Here is a 15,142-nt window from a genome sequence, read left to right as displayed (position 1 = left end):
GACCAGAGTTCGTATACAGTTAGTCATACCCAGGTCTCCACAGTATTGGAGGCAGAAATATCCAGAGCAGCAGTCTTACTGTCTCAGCCAGGCCCATAGGTGAATTTTTTCTTTTTCTGTGGAAAAGAGACATGGAAAAGACTGACCTTATTTTGTCTAGGCAAAAATGGAGCAATCAGTTCTCCAAGGTCCACAGTCTAGACTGGGTCCTGGCAGCAGGTGTTACACTGGGGCATCTTGCCCAGTGGTCAGCATCGTCATAATCCTTAGGTTACTGCTAGGATCTCAGAGTCTCTGTCTAGTCTGATAAACTTTTTGATCATTATTTTAAATGCCATATTCTGCAGATCTCTGAAGTATGAGGGCTGTCTAGGTATGTCTGATTAAACAAACTTTCTCATTATTTGTTTTAAATTTGACTTTGAAAACATATACAGGGAACTAAACAAGGCTTATTCCTGGAACTAATTATATCAGTACTTTAAATATGACTGACTAACTTGTATTTTTTAACAGTCTATAATAAGTTAGCAGCTTTCACAAGACTAAAACTCCACACTCTGTACTGATTTCGAATTAAAGCTAATAAAGAAACTGAATTAGTCATTCCGAGGGTAAACACAGAACAAGTTTATATCTTGCTGTTAATGCTGTCTCCTGCAAAGGCAAGGAACAGGCCCCAGAGTAAAATGGGAACAGGAGGGAGTCTAGAGCTAGCATTGCCCTAGGGCAAACTGAGACTCAGGTCTATCTTCCTGCTGATCTATAGAACCCATCTTGGCAGGTGTGTACCAAGTTGTTCTGGGAAAGCTGCCCTGGGCCCTAAATTTTTCCCTATTTACAAGTACTGATGACAGGACTCAATCATGGGTCCTGTCTGTCCTGGGGCTCAAGGGGGTGATACTGGAACCTCAGTACCATTAGTCAAACAGTATTGATCCTTTCTCGAACAAAAGCCATCAAGTCTGTTGATAAGAAGAAGCAAGATCATTAGGGGCCGGTTAGAGCTGGAAGCAAGGTTGCTAACCAGGGAGACCAGCTGAACAAGTTTTCATCCAGCTTCCGTGTGAGTGTTCCATTCTCCATCATTAACAAGGCCATTGAATCTCTAATTACCCAGAGTGATTGACATAGAAACAACATTCTTTCCCCAGAAGAGGAGGTCCAAAACCTCTTAGTATCAATACAAAAATTTATGACTCAATTTATCCAAATAGCTTAAACCCAACAAAGTTAACAAAGATAAGGAGGGTAAACATACATTTTTAAGCCTGAATAGACCTTAAACAAGGAAATATATTTTTAAACCATTAGTTAATGTTTTTTAATGCTTTTACACTTTAATACAGTTTTCATGTTACAGTGATCCTCCCATTACAGAATTTTTCCCGTTGTTATTTTACAACTGCAGTTTTGCCTATGTTGTGAATCTCAATGCAAACATCTGACATGCAGGTGGGCCCAGACTACCCCTGAACAACCTCCAAAAGGTTGAGATTCATAGGCTTGGACACTGTTCCAAGCCCTCTATCAAACTGCCTAGGTCATTGTCTTCTGCATCACAAGAAATGAACATTTCCATTTCTGGTTAGCTTTTGGTGCTTATGGCTCTGACCCTAATTTTTAGTCTTTTATTTTAAGTTCAAATATTAACAATATAAAACATTTTATAGCACAGATGTCTCATAGCCTTATACATTTATTTAAACTTTTTCTAAAAGAATAAAATCTCTTAAATGTCTTCCTGCAATGTCAAGAATATCAAAAATAAAATATTTCTTTGGTCCCACCCTCAACAGCATATACATAGCCTGTCTTTTAGATCTCAGCCTGCTCCTTTTCACTGTAGCTGGTACTGCTGGTGACTATCACCTGGCACTGGCATTTCTAAAACTGTTAAGATCCATTGTTGCAGCTGCACATTCTTTGGGACTCTAGTCCTGTCATACATTTGTAATCCTCAGCTGTTTTCTATGATCCCTTTATGTCTTTATAACCATTATCACCTGGGTGACTCTTAACAAAGTCTATCTGTCAGGGCAAGGTACATTTGAGTATAAAAACATTGAGGTGCAGCTTTAATACTTTAAATCATAAACATGAGTTATCATGCAAAAATCTATCCCAACCCAAACTATCTTAAAGATTTGTTAGGTCCACTCCACATGGTCACCTTTAATCAAGATGGCAGTGAAATCATGTGGAATCCATTTTTTTTAAACTCTAGCAAAATGGCAATCCAAAATTTAAAATGGAATTATGCCTTATGGTTTCTTTAAAATTACCCATGCATAGATTTTAAGTAAATACAACATGGTCTAACAAAGGAAGAGCCGTAATCCAATTCTAGAGCCAGATTTTCAATTTAAAAAAAAAAAACAGCATATAGCAGTTTTAACATTATCTATACCAAAAATTAACCTGAATTTCTGTTAACCCAAATTTAGTAATCAGAGCTCAGTGATAAATTTCTAAAGTCAGGCCCGTAAATGTGGCCACAGTAGTGATGGGTGGCAGAGACAGCAAAATTAGTCAGACCATTTTTGTCTCAGCTCCATGTTTGCAAGAAAACTTACGTAGACAAACTTTTCAACAAAACAAGCATATTTAGTATTTGTATGTATGAGAAACCACAGCAAACATAGTTACCAAAGTCTTTCTTGTGGTTTCCCTCAGTGGTGTATGATATATTGTATGGCTATACTATTTTAAACAAGAACAGAAACATGCATATACCATAACAAAAAAAAACCTTTAAATTTACATCACATAAAATCCTATACCGGCGTGAAACATTTGAGACCAACAGTAGTTTTTTTCCCATACATTAACCATTAATAATTTGTAACCAGCCCCTATAAACGATGACAGATATTTATAACACATTGGATCTGAAGGATGAGAGCAGCTCTGGTGGAGGGAAGTCTGGCTATAGTGTCACAACATGGCCATTACAGCAACTCCTATAGCCAGAGTCCTTGACCCAAGGAGCCAAACCTTAGTCAGGTTTGTCCAGAAGTTTGAGGCATGCAGCCCCCAGGGCAGGTGGAGGGAACTCATCCACCAGCATGGGAGGGGCAGGGTGGTATGTAGCATGGGGAGGGGGAAGAAGATTGTTAACCTCTCCAAGCCATAGCAATTAACCCCAAATTTTCTATTCAGTGTTTGAAATCTTATTGGGGTACATCTGTCCCCTACAACTGTGGCTGGCAGCCTTGCTATGTGGCAACAATAAGGCTGCATAGCCCAGCCACCCATCCACACATGCATGCTGCCCTGCAGCCTCGTGCTTGGGGCCAAGGCTGACTCCTTCTCATGAAATGTTTAAGGTAGAGGTTATTTGTCTTATCCCTTTTAGGAAAATATACCCCTATGCTTATACCCCATCTCTAAAGTCCTGTAAGTGATCACAATATCAAAGTCAAAGAAGTCATGATTTGAGTCTGTCCCCTACCATCAGTGTCAGCCTAAGTCAGGACAAAACAACAACACACAGACACACAGGACAATGAACAGGACAATGGTGCCAAAACTAAAGACGACAGCCTCAAGCTGTTTTGTGGGTGTGACGCTCCCGGCTACTACCAAACCGAGATGTGCATCCTGCGTGTCTCTCTGCCAAAATGAGACTGCTACCTGCTACCCATGTGTCTCTCCACAGAACTGAGACCGCTAGCTGTGTGTCTCTCCACAGAACTGAGACGGCTACCCGCCTGTCCCTCCAGAGGGAACCACCCTCTGCAGAAGGGTCCTGGGGACGTCTCCTCCAGGCACCCTGACTGTGATCTTTTCGTGTCTGCCTAGATTGTCTACAGGCTCTTACAGTTCCTGGACCTGCTGACACGAGACATGAGACACAGACCTGAGACATGAAACAAAACACAGAAAACTTACCAGCTGGTTGAAGACTCTACGGGTGGTAGTCCCAGTGGGATTAGGGGATCCCGGACGAGCTCCCAAATGTTATGCCCAAATCCACAAAGTCCCTAAAAGCCAACATGGAGACCGAGTCCTGTATGTAAAAGAAAAGAGCATTTATTTTATGCAAGTTTGCAAACTCAGTCTCTCCACATGTCCAACATATTGGAATAAATGGAGAGCCCCGAGCTCAGCTAGGATTGGGATTTTACAGTAGTAAAGGTGGGGGTGAGGGATTTCTGAGGTTCAGGACCCCTGGTTGGCTGACATTTGTCTAGGGGTGTCCTGGTGAGTGTGTGCTGGCAGGTGATCCTAACTACAGCTGAAAGTTAGGCATTTAGATGGTCTGTTTTTGGGTGGTGCTCAGGTAATCTTAGTTTATGGTCCTTCTGCAATCAGGTATTGCTTCAGGGTAAACTACTGAGACTCAGGCCTCCATTAAACTTATAGATGGCTGAGTCCTACTCTGGCAGGTGATAATGGTTGGAAGTAAAGAATTTCCTTTGGGTGATCTCTTCATATTTAGCTTATTATGGCTGGCTTCTACATAAAACTTGGTGGGAGGTTTAAACAAGGATATGGAAAGACAGTTCGTGGAGTCAAGGAGATGCCATATAGGCCATCCAATAAGCAAGATGTGAGGTAACAAGCCGCAAGCCTCATGGTAAAATATAAACTATAGAAATGGGCTAATTTATAGTTAGAGCTAGCTAGTAAAAAGCCTAAGTAAGACATGGGCCTAACAATTGTAACTGATATTAAGTCTCAGAGTGGTTATTTCATAAGCGACTTCAGGAACAAGCAGGCAGAGAGAAACCAGTGCATGGGGACCACAGTGGGACAGAGAAAACTTCCAGCCACAAATGGCACGCAACGTTTAACAATGGACATCCACATAAAGCCTAAGAAAACTTCTAGACCCACAGAACCAGAAATCAATTGTAGCTACTTGGTAGCCACATTTTTTTCAGATAGGCTCTGTTTGCTGGCAGCAATCAGAGACACAGCTCCTTTAAGAGATGGCCTCCTGGTTTATGCTAGTGGCACAAATGGCTCTGACTCTTTTGGGAGGTCCTGCTACAGAGCACTTAAATGGGACTTGTGAACAATGTGCCACAAGTTGCTTAATGACAACGTGGACCCTCTGAGTCCCTGGAGCTGGAATGCTGAGCATGACTCACAGAGTTAGCAGTGAACATGGCTCCACCATGTTGGACTGGGCAGAGTCAATGGAAAAAGTCACAGCTTTAGTCTTAGCCACACCTGCCTAGCATAAAAAAAAAATCTCCTGGTCAGCAAGGGATTACAGATACACAGTAAAGGAAAGGAAACCTCTAAATGAGTCACAGTGTGTTTAAAAAAAATGTTGTGGGCTTAGGAGACAGAGAAGAAAGAGTACAGACAGTCATAGATTAAAAGAATAAAGATAGTAAAATAAATACTAAAAAGTAATTGAGTATAAAAAGCCACATAATGATGGAAAATGCCCAGAGAGTCTGGATTATGTATATTATTGTGTTTTCTTAGAATTTTTTGACTGCAGAGAGATGATTTTGGGGCCTGCTAAGATAAACTAATATAAGTATTTTAAAGTTATCTTGAGTTCAAAATTTGAGTCTAAGGATATGTTACTTTGGAAAAGAGGTTCTGCTTTTTTTTTCTACAGAGGATGGGAATCTGTGGATTCCTTCCAGGCTAATATGGTTTTATCAGATCAAACAAGACCCCCTGAAGCAATGGCCCAGGTGATCCCAAATCCAGAGCAGCTGAGATGATGCAGCCTTACAGACTACTACAGCCAGGATCTGGCCAATGTTCTGGGTTTTCCCAGGATCTCCATGAGATTGACAGTGCCCCCAGTCCACAGGAAGTCTAGAGAACTATGCCCAAATTCCCAAAGAGTGTTTATAAATACTTGTTTTCATTTAAGGGGGGTGGTTATAAATGGTTAATGGTCACCATCAATCTCTTCCTAAAGAAAAAGGAAATAAATACATTGGAAATGAATACATTGGTATGGATTTTGGTTTATTGTACAAATATTAAAGTCAATTTTGTTATACTGTCTATATTTCTACTCTTGTTTAAGGTATTTTAATGTATAGTTAGAGCTAGTCAGTAAAAAGCCTAAGACACTGGCCAAACAGATGTAACTGATATTAAGCCTCAGAGTGCTTATTTCATAAGTGGCTTCAGGAACAAGCAGGCAGAGAGAAACCAGTGCAGGGGGACCAGTGGGACAGAGAAGATGCAAACCATATTGGGGTCCCTACACCGAGATGAGGACCCAGCGTCCTACCCCTAACTAAGGAGCTATCTGCAATGGATAGCTACAGGCAAAGGGAAAGCAATTTTTTTCCAATAGAGTTTTTGTTTGTTCCTTTCTTTCTTTTTTTATTTCTTTTTTTTTTTGAAAGAGAGAAAAAGAACATAAATGGATAGAGATCAGGGGAGGATCTTGAAGTAATTGGGTAAGAGGAAAACATGATCACAAGATTTTGTATAAATTTTTTTTCAAAAGGAAAGTGTGGGGTAGTCAAATGCATATGTAGCCCAAGCAGTAGATGGACATAGACAGATTCCTGGAGTTCATTGGTCAGCTAGTCTAACCCAATTGGTGATCTCCAGGTTTTTTGAGAGACCCTGTTTCAAACTATAGAGTATAATTGAGGAATACAACCAATGTCAACTTTTCCCTATATACATTCATAAGTGCATATGAACCTGCACATCCATGTATTCAGACATAAACACACACACACACACACACACACAGAGAGAGAGAGAGATTACACAGATGATAAAACAATAAAGCTGGAATTTGAGTTCATATCTTTCAGATAAGTGACTATCTCAAGAAAGCCAATGTTTGTATGATTATTTGTGAAGCATGTGTTCTCCAGTAAATAGAAGATAATTTATCCTAAGTTCTATGGTCCTGTCAAAAGAGCACAGGGCTGAATTTTACAATTACAGCTCCAGTTTTGAACCTTAGGCAAGAATGATAAGCAAACTAAGCCTTAGTTAGAACAAACATCATCCCTCCAAATCCCTATTCTACTTAGTTAGTAATCTCTCTTCCTCTTCCTCCCTGTGTAAATGCTTTGTACGGCATCACACCCACAGGACATGGTGATGTTTCTCCTAATGACTACACATGCTCTCCTTTCTTAACACCAACTGCCCTAGTGTTTTTGATAGACCTTACAGCCAATCTGTATTCACTTTCAAACATCGTTGTAGCACTTCGGTAGTAGGGTGAGTACTTTAGAACAACGCAATTGTCCTAACCCTTCCCTTTTCGTTGCTGAAATTTATATTTAAAACACTGACGACTGCTGTTGTTATAGTTTTCAGCAAAATCTTGACTATTAGGTCAGTTAAGAGCAATACGAGGGCTGGAGAGAATGTCTGCAGTTAGGAGCACTTGTGGCATTTCCCAAAGGCCTGAATTCAGTGCCCAGCACCCAGGTCAGGCAGCTCACAATTGCCTGTATGTAACTCCAGCTCTTTGGAATGGTACACTCTCTTCCGATCTCTGCACCCACATACACATGGGATGTATGGAATACAAACATACATAAATAAAATAATTATTTTAAAGAACAGTAAGAAAAGTAAGATTTTTAGCTCATTTCTACCTATTTCACAAACTACTCTTTCTGCTTTCATCTGAATTTCTGATCCATTCCATCCTTGCTTTCTGAAGACTTTTTACAGCATTTATGAGGAATAACTATTGATGTCTTTTTTTTTAAGAGTCTTTATTTCTCTACATTTTTTTTTAAAAAATAAGGTTACAAGTAGTTCAGGCTAGCCTGGAACTTCATATAACTGAGGCTGACTTTGAACTCTTGATTCTCCTGCTCCCTTCACTCTTTGTTTTGCTTTGTGTTTTGTTTTGAGACAGGGTTTTATGTATCCCATTCTGGACCCCAAACTTACTAAATAGTTGAGGATAACCTTTAACTTCTGGTTTACCTGCTTCTACCTCCTGAGTGCTGGTATTACAAGCATATGCCCCCACACCTAGTTTTTGTCGCACTGGATTTGAACCCAGAGCTTTGTGCATGTGAGGCTAGCACATTATGCACTGGCTACTTGAATAGTCTGCCTCCTCAGTTTCGAAGGATCCTCTCACAGAGTAGGGATTTCTAAGTCAATGCTTTACACTCTCCATCCCGCTGTTTTGCTGCTTGCCTAGTTTCTCAGTTGGTTGCAGTTTTTTTTTCTTTGCTCTTGAGTGAGATGTTTTCTTCTCTACATTTTTTCAAGATTTTTTTTCATTGTTTCCGGGTGATCTGGCATATTTCAATATAGCTGTGGTAAAACATTTCCTTCTAGACTCCCCAAGGGACTTTTCAGGTACAGGTACCAGGAGAACCTGGTAAAGCTGCTGGAAGTAAGATTCAGGAGGGGGTGGGGATCCTGCATGACTGGGCTCCTCTTGGAGTTGTTAACTCTCAGATGTGCCCATGTAGTCCCAGCAATTCCTTAATTATACTTTATGCTTTTCCTGTCAAAACCTGTTTCCCTCAAAGGCAGTATTTTGTCCTTTTTTGGTTTTGTTTTGTGTAAGACAGGGTCTCATGTATCCCAGGCTGGCCTAGAATTCCTGATTCACCTCCTTCCACATGTCCACTCCTCCTCCAGGTGCCGGGACTACAGGCAGGTGTCACCATGTCCCCCAAGTGCCAGAACTACACGTGGGTGCCTCTCTGCCTAGCCCCATACAAGGGTTTGTGTTTGTTCATTTCTTCTCCAATCCTGTGAGTCTCTGTATCAGCCATCAGCTCTCACTGTGCATCTGTGTGGAGCGGGGCCTGGGGTGTGAACTGCTGATGTGAACTATTCATACTGCAGAGGATCCAGTTGCTAAACTATTTTGTTGTTGTTTTGTTTTGTTTTGTTTTTCGAGGCAGGGTTTTCTCTGTAGCTTTGGAGCCTGTTCAGAAACTAACTCTTGTAAACCAGGTTGGCCTCGAACTCACGTGCTGGCAAAAAGTATAGCCTTTGTTCCCTCACCAAAGAATGGAGAAATGTGGCCCAATAGCGGAAAGCAAGACCAGCGGTCTCTTCTTGGGCTCTAAACAGACGCTGGTGGCACAAGAGGATGTGTAGTGCCTCCTGGCCCTTCACACGCAGCAGTGGGAGGCAGGGCTCTATCTAACTCCCTACTGGGTGGTCTCTTCAGAGCTGTCTTCTGAGTTGACCTCTGTCCAATAGAATCAGGAAGTGCTCAGGAGTTCTAACAGGCAGAGTCAGCTGTTGAAGCTCACACACACACACACCCGTCAGAGACGATGAGAGTAGGAGTTGGTACTCCATTTGGCTGGGCATTTGTCAGCGTAATAAGGGTGAAGCTGAACTTCAACACCACCATGTGGTGTGTGCGCCCTCCAGTGTGGGTGTTACCAAAGTTGTGTGGGGGGGGTACTGCTTGTTAAAAATAAAAAGGAGGGGAAAGAGAGGAGAGGGGAAGGGAGCAGCAGAGGTAGTAGGAGGAAACAAAAATCTCACAAGAAACTACCTAGAATGTTCAGGATACTTAAGAAAAATCATCCAAGAACCAGGAAAATAATGTATGAAAAAAACAAATCAACACACATTAAGTTGTGAGAGGAAATGGTGTTGAATTACCTAAAAGTGATATTAAAATAGGTATCATAAAAGGCTTCAGCAATAATTTGAAAATTCTTCTGAATCAAAATTTTAAAATCCATCAGAAGGCTGATGGGCTGATTTAGCAGGTAAGGCCCTTGCCACTAGCCTGATAGCCTGACTTCAGTTCCTGGGCCCCACATGATGGAGTGAGAGAATTAACTTCTGAGAGTCATTCTTTGCCCTCCATATGCATAGTGCACTCTCTCATACACACACAATGCATACATACATAACAAGTGTCATAAGATATTAAACTGCAGCAAAGAAACAGAAATGAACAAAATGCAGATAGAAGAATGCGAAAACACAGAAAATTCAATTCAAAACGTGCTGTAGAGACTCAGCAATAGAGTGAAAACCCCAGAGGCTAGACCCGGTGACTCTAGGGATAGATCTGCAGAACACACTCAATCTGAACAGAGCAAAAGCAGTCCTAGAGATCCATGACATGCTTGAAGTATTAAAAAAAAAATGGACTAACATTTCTCCCTGTTTGGAAAAAGACATGAACCTACAAATTCAAGAAGCTGAATCAAACAAGACAAGCACAAAGAAATCCGTGCCAAGACACACAGTCATTTCTGAATGATAAAAATTAAGAAAAAAATATTGGAAAAGAGCAGAAGTAGATGTTACCTATAGGAAACGCCACCATGAGCGACAGCAGGTTTTCCTTTTGTGTGTGTGTGTGTGTGTGTGTGTGTGTGTGTGTGTATGTGAGTGTGTGTGTGTGCATGAGCCTGGGTCTGTGGGGCTAGAAGGAAGTGGTATATATTTTTTCTTTTTTCTCCCAGACAAGGTCTCCGTCCTCCTGCCACAGCCTCCAGACCATCAGAATCACAGATGTGTATTATTACCATGTTCGACCTACAGAACATTTTTTAAAAAGTATTAAGGGAAAATAATCTCAACCTAGAATCTTATGTCCAGATAAAATTTCTTTCAGGGATGAAAGGTAAATCAAGACATCTCAGCTAAGAGAATTCATCCCCAGAAACCCTATCCAGAAAGTGGCTAAAGAACAGCCCTAAGAGGAAGGAAATGAGAAAAGAAGAACTGTGGACGTTAGGAAGAAAAGCACGGCTAAGAAAAACCGCATTATACAGCTAGGGGCGTGGCTTGGCTGGTAGACCACTTGCCTAAGGTGCTCAAAGCCCTGGACTCAGTCCCCAGCACTCTCTAAACTGGGCACAATGGAGGTAGAAGGACTGGAAGTTCAAGGCTGTCCTTGGCTACATACAGATTTCAATGCCAGCCTGGGATATATGAATGAAAGAAAAACTTTTTCTGGGTTTGTTTAAGTTTCTAAATTGTTAATTATTTTTAAAAATACTGATACTATTCTAAGTTATGTAAAAGAAATGGTCAAAACAGTTATGTTGTAAACTGAGAGAATGATGATTCACATTAGTAGCTAATTTTGATTGCCAACTTGATTACACACGTGTGTATGGTGCCGGGGGAGGCAGGGGCCAAAAGAGAGTGTCAGATTCTCCTGCCACCGGAGTTACAGGCAACTGTGAGCCACCCAGTGTGGATGCTGGCAACCAAACTCCAGTCCGCTGAGAAAGCCGTAAGTGCTCTTAACCGCTGAGCCGTTTTTTCCGGCCCCAAACTCTTTCTCTTTTAAGGTGCTTCTTGTCAGGTGTTTGATTGTAGAAACAAGAAAAACAACTAAATTAGAAAAGTGAGGTTTCTATGTTTATCTTGACTAGGTAAATTGATGACATCATCGGACCATGATAGATTACATAATGTGATCTAGACAAAATACAAAAAACAACAGCAAAAACACAAAAGATACTTTGATAAACATGGCTGAAGGAGAAAGGGAGGGTTATTGTTAACGGATACAAAGTTGCTATTTGGATGACCTAAAGGTTCTAGAAATAGATCCTGGTTACAGTTTCATAAGTAACCCATAAAGATGGTACAAAAAAGAAACTAAATGACAAAAAGTAGAACACAGAAAACAAAACATAAAATGGTATTCTTAAGCTGCACATAATTACATTAAATATAAATGGACATTATAAATACTACAATGAGAGGATTAAATTGTCAAAGTGATTTTAAAATCACACCAACTACATGAGGGTCTACAGTGTGCTCACTGTAAATATGATAAGGACGTATTGAATATAAAAGGATATATCATGCAAACATTAATCAAAAGAAAACAACAACCTCTGTGTTAATACTACAGGAAGAAACTTCAGAATCAAGAAAAGTATTAGAGACACAGGTGAGCTTTGTATTAGGAAAAGATCAATTCACTGAGAAGCACAGCAATTCAAAGTAGGTAAGTACTAGACAAAACCCATGAAACAAGACAACTAACAAAACTGGGAGGAAAAAGCAAATACATTTATAAATCCATAATTTATAGAACAACTAGATAGAAAATTAGTAAGGAGTCTGTGTTGGTGGTGTACACCTTTAATCCCAGCACTCAGAGGCAGAGGCAGGCAGATCTCTGTGAGTTAGAGGCCAGACTGATCTACAGAGTGAGTTCCAGGACAGCAAGGGCAATAAAGAGAAACCCTGTCTCAAACAAACAACAAAAAAGAAAAGAAAAGAAAGAAAAGAAAGGAAGGAAGGAAGGAAGGAAGGAAGGAAGGAAGGAAGGAAGGAAGAAAAAAAAATATTAATAAGGATGTAGAGATTAAAATCATGGGCAAGAAGATGGTTTCATTGGGAAAAGTCTAATAAGCACAAAACCTAAGTCTACACCCCCAGAATCCAGGTAAAAAGCTGGGGATGATAGTTCATTCCTATAACTCCAGCTCTGAAGGCAGATATCCAAATCTTCAGGTTCACTAAAAAATCTTATCTCTAAAAGAGGGGGACCGAGTGGTTAAGAGTTCTTGTTTCTCTACAAAGGGGCCTGGGTTCAATTCCCAGGTCCCACAGGGTGGTTCACAACCATCCATAACTTCAGCTTCAGAAGATCTGTTCCCTCTTCTGACTTTCACTGGCATGCACAGGACACACATACGTACATACAGGCAGGCCAAACACTTTTACATATAAAATACAAAATAAATACATTTTAAATAAATAAATCAGCAAAGGCAAAGAGCAACCGAGGAAAGAGACTCAGCACTGGCTTCTAGCCCCTCCACACAGGCGGGAGAGCCTTCGTGCACTGCACATGCACAAGCATTTGCACTGACAACATGGGCCTCTTTGAGTGATTTCTTTAAAATGCGTGAAAACAGGACTGGCAAGATGGCTCAGTGGGCCCTGTTTCAGAGTCTGGTGATCGCTCTCAGTCCCTGGACCCACAAGGTAGAAAGAAAGAATTGGGTCCCTCAGGTTGGCCTACGACCCCCCACATGCACACACTTCACAAAATATTTTTTTAATTAAAAAGATGCATGAAAATATACAAAAGTTTCAAACCAGTTTTTAGATTTATTTTTGTTTTAAATTGTGTGTGTGTGTGTGTTGGGAGAGAGGGGTACATGCACATGCATGTAAGTGTCTCCAAAAGCCAGAAGAGGACATCAGATCCCCTGGAGTTGGAGTCACAAGTGATTGTGAATAATCACCTGACATGGGTACTGGGAACTGAGCTCAGGTCCTCTGTAAAAGAAGCATGGGCTCTGAACTGCTGAGACATCTCTTCAGCCCTCAATGTGTGTACAGCTTTTGAGAGTTAGTATAAGAAGAGAGAGCAACCACTCTATGTCCCTAACCACTGGGCTGACAGACTCTTACCTGTGTTTTTAGTACTGTCTGATTTAATTGTTCCTTTTTAATTTCTTCATCCTCCTTTTTTATGCCGCCCCCCCCCCCATTTTCCTATCAAATAACTAACAGGATACTTTGTGCTAGAGTATTTATTTAAGTTCATGGCTTTGGTTGTTGTCCTCAAACTCAAGACAGATCCTCCCATCTGTCACCAGAGCAGTGCACCAGTTACTTTGCCGTTGCTGTGATAAAAACACCACAGCCAAAGGCAGCTTAAGGAAGAGAGAGTTTATTTTGGCTCATGGCTCCAGAGGGTTAGAGTCCACTGTTCATCATGCCAGGGAGGTGAGCGCAGGCAGGGCAGCCAGAGCAGGAAGCTGACAGTTTATATCTTTAATAGCAAGTATGAAGCCGAGAACCAGGAACTAGAAGTGGGGCAAAACTATAAACTCTCAAAGCCTGCCCCCAGGGACATACTTCCTCCAACAAGGCTGTGCCACTTCCCCCAGATAGTGTCATTTTTACCAGCCTGATGGTGTAAATAATTTGTCTTACTAAGTCATTCCAAAGTTATTACACAGTTTGATGCTTTACCAAACACAGTCTCCATTTCTGTGGGCTAGGAATCTGGGAACACTTAGATGGCACACTTATTCACAGGCTGTAATCAATCACTGCTCACCGACTGCCAATCAACTGGGGAAGAGTGTGGCTGAGGTCACTCACAGGGCTGAGCTCTGCCTCAACTCCTCCAGAGGCCACCCTTTGTTCTGCATCACACAGTCTTCTCTGTGGGCACTTGAGAGAGGCAGCTGGCTTCCCCTGGGATGAGCAAACAGGAAGGTGTGAGCCAGACAGACAACAGCCTGTTTTTATAGCCTCATCTCAGAAGTGACTCACCTGCTGGGATGCCAGCTGTTAGAAGCCAGTCACTAAGTCCAGGCCACAGTGCCCGTGAGAGAATTGGACAGGTCCAAGAATGAGGGCGGGCAGGTCACTGGGAACCTTCCTCAGGCAGTCTGCCTTCTGACCCTGAGGGTTCACACCCCTGAGGTTTTATAATGCAGTCACATGCAGAGCACACTGCCTTCCAAAGTCTCCCTAAGTCTCACCCGACTGCAGGTGAATAGCTGGACACTATTCACAGTTGGAACTGTGCTCCTCTTTTCTTATTGATTTGAAAACGAGAAGAAGGTAATGGTCTTCACTATGGAAGGAAACTTTAGGAGTTTGCACTAGCAAAGCCTGTTATATGCATAAAATTCTAGAAATGAAAATATAGCCAAGGTTTTTCTGATTGTTGATTTGAATATACTGATACTCTTTGGAGAATTTAACAGCCAGATTTTAAATATTCTCATTCAATTTCATTTCCATATTTGATTTGAATTTGAAGATATACCCGGAGATGAAAAAGTAAATTATGCAACTTAAATGTCAGTCAGTTACCCCTTGTCATTCTGCTCGCTTGTGGATGATTCCTACTTCATGTCACAACTCAGCTCCTGACTGCAGGGGTCCCAGGAGATACAATCAACAAAAACATTGCTGAACAGAAGGGGAGCCCACCTCCTCCAACCACCTTCAGGGCGTAGGTCAGGTCCCTAGCTATAGCTGTGTGCAGCTGCAGTGACCTTGCTCCAAGGATTGAAAGGAAGGCAGCTTTTGCCCTTTAGCTCTCTAACCTGCCTCTGTGGCACGTGACACACATTTTCTTAGACATAAACAAACACCACAGGGTCATTTCCTGTGCCACCGAGCCCAACCAAGGGAGAGACTTCAGTAGCCATTTCTCCTTTTTAAAGATTTATCTCATTTTTAAAGGTGTGTGTGTGTTCATGCAAGCACACAAGCATGCCCCTTC

The 15,142-nt window shown here is 41.5% G+C and overlaps 1 long non-coding RNA gene across 1 annotated transcript; it reads right to left on the bottom strand.

Moving 5' to 3' along the window:
* LOC119806313 lies at positions 1-14,293 on the bottom strand. The gene is made up of 4 exons (XR_005284193.1): positions 14,179-14,293; positions 14,005-14,100; positions 3,895-4,012; positions 1-116 (listed from the first exon to the last, which is right to left on the bottom strand). It is a non-coding gene; the product is annotated as an uncharacterized LOC119806313 (long non-coding RNA).
* Positions 14,294-15,142: the final 849 nt, after the last annotated feature.

Source organism: Arvicola amphibius, chromosome 2 (genome assembly GCF_903992535.2).
Source record: "Arvicola amphibius chromosome 2, mArvAmp1.2, whole genome shotgun sequence".
Classification (NCBI taxonomy): domain Eukaryota; kingdom Metazoa; phylum Chordata; class Mammalia; order Rodentia; family Cricetidae; genus Arvicola; species Arvicola amphibius.
The sequence above is the reverse complement of the archived record's forward strand: the minus strand, read 5'-3'. Positions and strand labels throughout refer to the sequence as shown.